This window comes from Aegilops tauschii, chromosome 6, assembly GCF_002575655.3.
Source record: "Aegilops tauschii subsp. strangulata cultivar AL8/78 chromosome 6, Aet v6.0, whole genome shotgun sequence".
Classification (NCBI taxonomy): domain Eukaryota; kingdom Viridiplantae; phylum Streptophyta; class Magnoliopsida; order Poales; family Poaceae; genus Aegilops; species Aegilops tauschii.
The window spans coordinates 184,498,306-184,504,926 of record NC_053040.3 but is presented as its reverse complement, the minus strand read 5'-3'; the positions used below and the strand labels follow the sequence as shown (position 1 = coordinate 184,504,926).

Sequence of the window (6,621 nt, the reverse complement as noted above, 5' to 3'; positions counted from 1 at the left end):
AGGATAGTAACATTGCCCCTTCCCTCTTTTTCTCTCATTTTCTGTTGGGCTCTTTTTGGCCTCTTTTTTATTTATTTTTTTATTTTTTTCCTCACTACGACAATGCTCTAATAATGACGATCATCACACTTCTATTTACTTACAACTTAATATTACAACTCGATGAGACTGAAACATATGACTCTATATGAATGCCTCTGGCAATGTACCAGTATGTGCAATGATGCTAGCGTAACATATATGATAATGATGAATGGTGGACAAGCCACAAATACTATGTCAGTTATATGATCATGCAAAGCAATATGACAATGATGATGTGTGTCACAATAACAGAACGATGGAAGTTGCATGGCAATATATATCGAAATGGCTATGGAAATGCCATGATAGGTAGGTATGGTGTCTGTTTTGAGGCAGATATAAGGAGGCCTATGTGTGATAGAGCGTATCATATCATGGGGTTTAGATGCACCAGCGAAGTTTGCACCGACTCTCGAGGTGAGAAAGGGCGATGCAGGTACCGAACAGGCTAGCAAATTGCAGAAAGGTGAGAGTGCGTTGATACGTCTCCAACGTATCTATAATTTTTTATTGTTCCATGCTATTATAGTATCAATCTTGGATGTTTATTATGCAATTATATATCATTTTTTGGGAATAACCTATTAACCTAGTGCCTAATGTGAGTTGCCGTTTTTGCTTGTTTTTAGCTTTCTAGAAAATCATTACCAAACGGAGTCCAAATGCTATGAATCTTTTTGATGATTTTTTCTGGACCAGAACGGACCCTAGAAGCTTCGGGAGATGACCTGAAGTGCCACGAGGCAGAGACAAGCCTGCCAGTCGCGCCGCAGGGGGGCGCCCACCAGGCTTGTGGGACCCTCGTGGCACCTCTTGACCTAATTCTAGCTCTATAAATTCCCAAATATTGCCAATACATCAGAGAGCCACCCCAAATACTTTTTCCGCTACCGCAAGTTTCTATTATTCGGAGATCCCATCTGGAGACCTTTTTCGGTACTCTGCTGGAGGGGGAATCAATCACGGAGGGCCTCTACATCAACATTGTTGCCCTTTAGATGATGTGTGAGTATTTTACCACAGACCTACGGGTCCATGGCTAGTAGCTAGATGGCTTATTCTCTCTCTATGATGTGTAATACAATGTTCTCCTCGATGTTCTTGGAGATCTATTCAATGTAATCCTTTTTTTGCGGTGTGTTTGTTGGGATCCGATGAGTTGCATATAAAACATCCACAATTCATACTATAATAGCACAATAAAAAATTATAGATACGTTGGAGACGTATCATCTAGCAAATATTGTTCTAACAGATCAGTAGGAGGTACGTCAAGCAAGACCAATAATTTCATCTTGACTAGATAATTCTTTCTCATGTGGCTGTCTACAAAACTTAGAGAAATAAAACTCATGAGGTACATCACCAAACTTAACTCTAACCTTTTCTTTAATACAATCAATTTCAGTATTAACGGTATTCAAGAAAGGCCTACCAAATATAACGTGACAAAAATTATCTTGTTGTCAACCAAGTACTAAGGATTAGTAGGGTATTTGATCTTACCACACAAGACCTCAACATATCGAAGAATCCCAAGTGGTGAAATAGTATCTCTATTTGCAAGCTTAATAGTAACATCAATGTCCTAAATCTCAACAGGTGCAATATCATTCATAATTTCTTGACATAAAGTAAATGGAATAGCACTCACACTAGCACCCATGTCACATAAAACATGATAGCAATGATCTCCAATTTTAACAGAAACAATAGGCATGCCAACTACTGGCTTATTCTTATCTAGCATATCTTGTTCATTTCTAGCAGATTTAGCAATGCTAGCATCCACATCACAGAAATAAATGACATGCCCATCAATATTACCAACCAAGAGATATTTAACCATAGCAATATTAGGTTCCACTCTAATTTAGGTGCTCTAGTATTACTCTTATTAACCACAGCTATAGCTTTAGCACGTTCCTTAAACCTAACAGGGCAATAAGGTTTCTCAATATAAGCAGTAGGCGCAACTGGATCAACATTATAAATAATAGTTTCATCTTTAGCTATAACAGGTTCCTCAGACATATCTTCAATAGGCGGATGAAATTTAAACCACTTCTCCTTAGGGAGATCAACATGAGTAGAAAATGATTCACAAAAGGAAGCTACTATCTCAGTGTCAAGTCCATATTTAGTACTCCCTTTGTAAATAAATATAAGAGTGTTTAGAACACTACTTTAGTGATCTAAACACTCTTATATTTCTTTACAGAGGGAGTACTAAACTTATGAAAAGCATCTATCTCCATAAAAGATTTAACACAATCAAACTCAAAGTTTTATACTCGACTCTTTACCTTTGTCGAATTCCCAATCTTTAGAGTCGTGTTTAATTCTTTCCAGAAGACCCCATTTGAATTCAATAGGTTTTTTCATAAAGGAACCTGCAGAAGAATTATCGAGCATGGACCGATCATCATGAGAAAGCGGAGGGTAAAAGTTTAGAATAATAATCTGTCTTGAAAGCTCATGATTGGGGCATGTGTGCATCATGGATTTAAGCCTCCCCAAGCTTGAGCGATACTTTCTCCTTCACAAGGCCAAAATATATATATATATATATATATATATATATATATATATATATATATATATATATATATAATTACGATGACGATGAACCAAATGCATAGGATAGAACTTCTGGTGAAATTCCAATTTTAATCGGTTCCAATACCATCCAATAGCCTATACCAGGTCAATGCCTTTCCCTCCAAAGATAAAGGGAATACCTTCTTCTTACCTCCATCCTCGGATAAACCTGCAAGCTTAAACAATCCATAAATTTCTTCCACATAGATTAAGTGCATATCAGGATGTACTGTTCCATCTCCTGCATAAGGATTAGGTACTAGTTTCTCTAACATACCCGAAGGAATATCATAATAAATATGTTTAGTAGGTACAGTAGGTCGAGGGGAAACTAATGTTGCTAGACTGCGTCGGTAATTCCCCAAAGAGGAAGGGATTATGCAACATAGCTACGGTAAGTATTTCCCTCAGTTATGAAACCAAGGTTATCAATCCAGTAGGAGAACCAAGCAACACTATCTAATGGTACCTGCACACAAAGAACAAACACTTGCAACCTGACGCGTAAGAGGGGTGTCAATCCCTCTATGGTAAAAAGATAGATAAAATTGTGGTAGATTAGATAAATATATCTTGCAAAAACATGAAATAAAATAAGTAAAGAAAAAGTGCAGCAAGGTATTTTTGGGTTTTTGGAAATATAGATCTGAAAACAATATGATAAAAGATAGACCCGGGGCCGTAGATTTCACTAGTGGCTTCTCTCGAGAAAATAGCATACAGTGGGTAAACAACTTACTGTCAGGCAATTGATAGAAGAACAAACAATTGTGACAGTATCCAAGGCAATGATCATGTATATAGGCATCACGTCCAAGATTAGTAGACCGACTCCTGCGTGCATCTACTACTATTACTCCACACATCGGCCGCTATCCAGCATCCATCCAGTGTAGTAAGTTCATGGAGAAACTGAGTAATACAATAAGAATGATGAAATGATGTATACAAGATCTATTCATGTAGGAATAGACCCCATCTTTTTATCCTTAATAGCAGTGACACATGCCTGCCCCGCTACCTGATACGTCTCCGACGTATCTATAATTTATGAAGTATTCATGACATGTTTATAACAACTCCATATTGTTTTGGTTGATTTGATTAGAACTAACCCGGACGGACGCTGTTTTTAGCAAAACTACCATGGTGTTGTTTTTGTGCAGAAATAAAAGTTCTCGGAACAAGCTGAAAATTAACGGAGAATTTTTCTAGAAAATATAAAAAATACTGGAAGAAAAAGATACAAAAGAAGAGTCCCAGGCTAACCAAAAGGGTGGGGGCGCCCCACCCCCTAGGGCGCGCCACCCGTCCTTGTGATCACCTCATGGGGCCCCTGACGTGAGACACCAACCCTTCCTATAAATCCTAAAAACCCCAGAACAGAAGAGAGATCGGGAGTTCCGCTGCCGTAAGCCTCTGTAGCCTCGAAAAACCAATCTAGGCCCTCTCTGGCACCCTGCCGGAGGGGGCCATCATCACCGGAGGCCATGGAGGAGGATCCCGGAGGGGGCCATCATCGCCATGGAGGCCAAGGACCAAAGGGAGAACCTCTGCCGATCTAGGGGGAGGCCATGGAGGAGGAAGCTTAAGGGAGAGAACCGCTCCCCCTCTCTCTTGGTGGTGCCGGAGTGCCATCGGGGGAACCATAGCCGCAGTGATCGTCTTCATCAACATCACCATCATCACCACCATCATCATCTCTTTTACGCGGTCCACTCTCCCGCACCCCACTGTAACCCCCTACTTGAACATGGTGCTTTATGCCACATATTATGATCCAATGATGTGTTGCCATCCTATGATGTTTTGAGTAGTTTTCCTTTGTCCTTTGGGTTGATTGATGATATAGATTGGTTTGAGTTGTATGTTTTTATTTTGGTGCTGTCCTATGGTGCCTTCAGTGCCGCGCACACATGAAGGATTCCCGCTGTAGGGTGTTGCAATACATTCATGATTCGCTTATAGTGGGTTGCTAGAGTGACAGAAGTTTAAATCCGAGTAAGGGGGTTGTTGCGTATGGGATAAAGGGGAATTGATACTTTAATGCTATGGTTGGGTTTTACTTTAATGATCTTTAGGTTGTGGATGCTTGCTAGAGTTCCAATCATAAGTGCATATGATCCAAGAAGAGAAAGTATGTTAGCTTTTGCCTCTCCCTCATATGAAATTGCAATAATGATTCCCGATCTTGTTAACAATTGCCTAGGACAATTCCGCACACCGACCCAACATTATTCCACACTCGCTATTTATAATTTATAGTAATATATTATAACTTTATATTAACAACACCTACTTTTATATTTTAGTTCTCCGATATCATGCAAAGTTATCATCTTCATACCCACAACGTAGTTTTATTTCTCGTTTCTAGTTGGAAGCAAACGTTCGGTGTACGTAGAGTCGTATCCATGGCAGATAGGACTTGAGAGAATATTGATCTTACCTTTAGCTCCTTGTGGGTTCGTCACTCCATACTTATCACTTCCACCTTTGGAAATTTCTACGATGATTCCTTGCACTTGGGGATTATCAAGCTCTTTACTAGCGCCGTTGCCGGGGAGAAATAGCGTGGGGTTGATATTTTCGTGTATGCTTGTTTTCTTTCTTCACTAAGTAGATTTTGTTTTCCCTTTTGTTATTGTTTAGTTGTGGGTGAAACAAACAAACAAATTTACAAAATGAAAATGCCAAAAAGTAATTTTACTTGCCTCTTATGTTTAAAAACGTTCTCAAAAAGAGAAGTGATTGGAAGCTTATGCATTGGAGAAGTGAGTGTCGACCTTGAACACTTGTGTTCATGCTCATGGAAACAATGTAGAATTTTTCATGGAAGTGTCTCAAAAATAAGTATCCCCTTGTATATATTCATTGTATTATAAAAATAATGTGCCAAGTTTTGGTTGTAGGATGATTAGATTGTTTGTTTGCTATGTGCAATGCAAAAACACAAACTTTGGCTCTAGTGCGTGAACTCTCATTTTTTACTGGAACATCGAATGCCTATGAAACTTTTTGCACAATAATTCTATACAAATTGTTTAAATTGTCCTATTTGTTTTTGAATTTTTGAATTTACAAAAGTATACAAAAGATCCAGATTGCTACAGATTGTCCTGTTCTTGACAGATTTTGTTTTCTATGTGTTGTTCACTTATTTTGATGAATCTATGGGTTGTATCGAGGGGTATGAACCATCTTGAAGTTGGAATACAGTAGATATAATGATAATATGAAATTGGAATGAGTTTACAACAGTACCTAAAGGTAGTGATTTGCTTTATTATACTAACGGATCTCACAAAGTCTTTTGTTGAGTTTTGTGTGGATGAAGTGTTCGAAGAACGAGGAGTTACCGATATGAGAAGAACAAGGAGAGGCAAGAGTTCAATCTTGGGGATGACCAAGGCACCCCAAGTAAATATTTAAAGGATACTCAAGCATCTAAGCTTGGGGATGCCCCGGTTGTTTTTAGTTTAGTATAGTTATCTAAAGAATAGATAGAAATAAGATTGCGTCCAATAGGATTTGAACCTATACCAAAGGTTTAGAAGACCTCTGTCCTATCCATTAGACAATGGACGCTTTTCTTTCATATTTTATTATTTCTTTTATTTTTTTGCTTCTTCCGAGAAAAAACTGGCATCCCATCTTTCTTCTTCAACAATAATCGGTATACCTCGGTTTTTGTTGTTCACATGATATGCGTATTTTGTGTTTATTTTTTCCTTTCTTTTCCTTTATGATCCATGCTAGTATGAGATAGCCCGTCATTGATTTGTATAATGCTCTTTGTGCTTCACTTAAATTCTTTGTGTATGGCTTTATAGAATGCTTTTTGTGCTTCACATAAATCTTTTGAGTATAACTTTATAGAATGCTTCGTATGCTTCACTTATATATTTTGATCTTGGATGTTGGTAAATATATATC

At 38.2% G+C, this 6,621-nt stretch overlaps 1 non-coding gene across 1 annotated transcript; it reads right to left on the bottom strand.

Moving 5' to 3' along the window:
* Positions 1–6,201: 6,201 nt before the first annotated feature.
* TRNAR-UCU (transfer RNA arginine (anticodon UCU)) lies at positions 6,202–6,273 on the bottom strand. Its single transcript has one exon. It is a non-coding gene; the product is annotated as a tRNA-Arg (tRNA).
* Between the last annotated feature and the right edge of the window lie 348 nt (positions 6,274–6,621).